A 1,554-nucleotide genomic window follows, 5' to 3' on the forward strand; every position below is an offset into this window, starting at 1 on the left:
ATCGTGAATACAATGGTGACGAAATGGAAGAAAGAGAGAGAAGGAGGTGAAGTGAGAAAGGGGATATTGAGGAGAGGAGTGTCATTCGGTTGAGAGTGTGATGGGGAAGGGGTAATTAGGGAGGGGTGTTGATTTGTTCAGTTTGGCGCGCTCTGCACGTTGGCGACAGCGTGACACATGCAAAACAAACAGAAATCAGGTAAGGAAAATAATGTCAAAATGAATTGCGTGTGTGAGGGAGAGAGAGAAAGAAAGAAATAAAGACAGCTTACTTTAGGTCCTGGTACCGAATGAGATGGTAGAATGATTGGCAAGACAAAAATCGTGTAATACATACAAGTCATGTTGTTGGACATTATTATAACCTACCTGGAAACAAAATTACAAAACAAGTTAATTTTATAGGCCTTCTTTATAGCGTTTTATAGGAATTAACAGTAGGTATATTGTAAATGTAACTACAACCCTATCCGTACCATTACAGATCCCTCACATATCCGTTCCTTCCCAGCACGTCTTGGCGGCGGCGAAATAACTGGGATAAAGAACGATTCGATCGAAATAATTCAGTAAAGTTAATAACAACATACATTACCACCTGAAACACCAACTCTCTAACATTACCCGACGCAGCCGTCTTTAATATAAAATGGCGCCTCAACAAGAATCCTCTAATGGAGTTATAACACTCATTTGGCTCACATCGCTTGAAAATGAGAGGAATAATCAGATATCCAAGATAAAGTCAAGCTAGGAAAAGAACATCCGGAACTCGGGATAATTGATGAGGTATATTACTTCTAAATGAAAGTGTTCCAGGCTACGATGATAATAAAGGTATAAGGTTTTACAACGTGGAAGTCACATGTTACTAAAGTGCTGAGGGCTCGATGGATAAAAATAAGATCATGAACATGATGAAGGAGTGAATATAAAGGAAGTCAAAAAAGCAGATAAGTATTGATGGCATTTTATAAGCAACCTAACCTAACATGTCCTAATAACCTTTGGAAAGAAAGTGAAAAGGATGGTCTCTCATAACTTGTTTAATTTAAGGTAGGAAAAAAATAATTATGATCGCCATAGTTTGGAAGGGTTGTTTGGTAGGCATTTATCAACTAGTATTTTCCTCTGGCGAGTAAATACAATATATTGGATCTATAAGTTTGTTATTGAAGGAAACCTGATTGATATGGTACATTAATATTTAGTTTTACAGAACATAAGTATAATAATGAAATTGAGAAATCTCGCCCCCAAGAAATAATTTTACTTATTCTGAGAGATTCCCCAACGAAATGTATGAGAGAGGCATAAAGCAGGAATAATGTACAATTTCTCAGCACGACATAGGCATCGTCATTTTCTTGGTAACGTAACGTACTACGTGAAGTCGTTTAACAAATAAATGTATGGATGGATCATGTATGGAAAGATCATATTTATGGATGCTTCCTTCCCATTTGTATATGATGATGAATCATATTATTCATCAGCTATTATCATTTTGTCCTACAATTGCCAGAACGCAAATTGCCGAAATTAGTTGGTGCT

The sequence above is a fragment of the Strongylocentrotus purpuratus genome, unplaced genomic scaffold, assembly GCF_000002235.5.
Source record: "Strongylocentrotus purpuratus isolate Spur 01 unplaced genomic scaffold, Spur_5.0 spur5_scaffold_5, whole genome shotgun sequence".
NCBI classification, from domain to species: domain Eukaryota; kingdom Metazoa; phylum Echinodermata; class Echinoidea; order Camarodonta; family Strongylocentrotidae; genus Strongylocentrotus; species Strongylocentrotus purpuratus.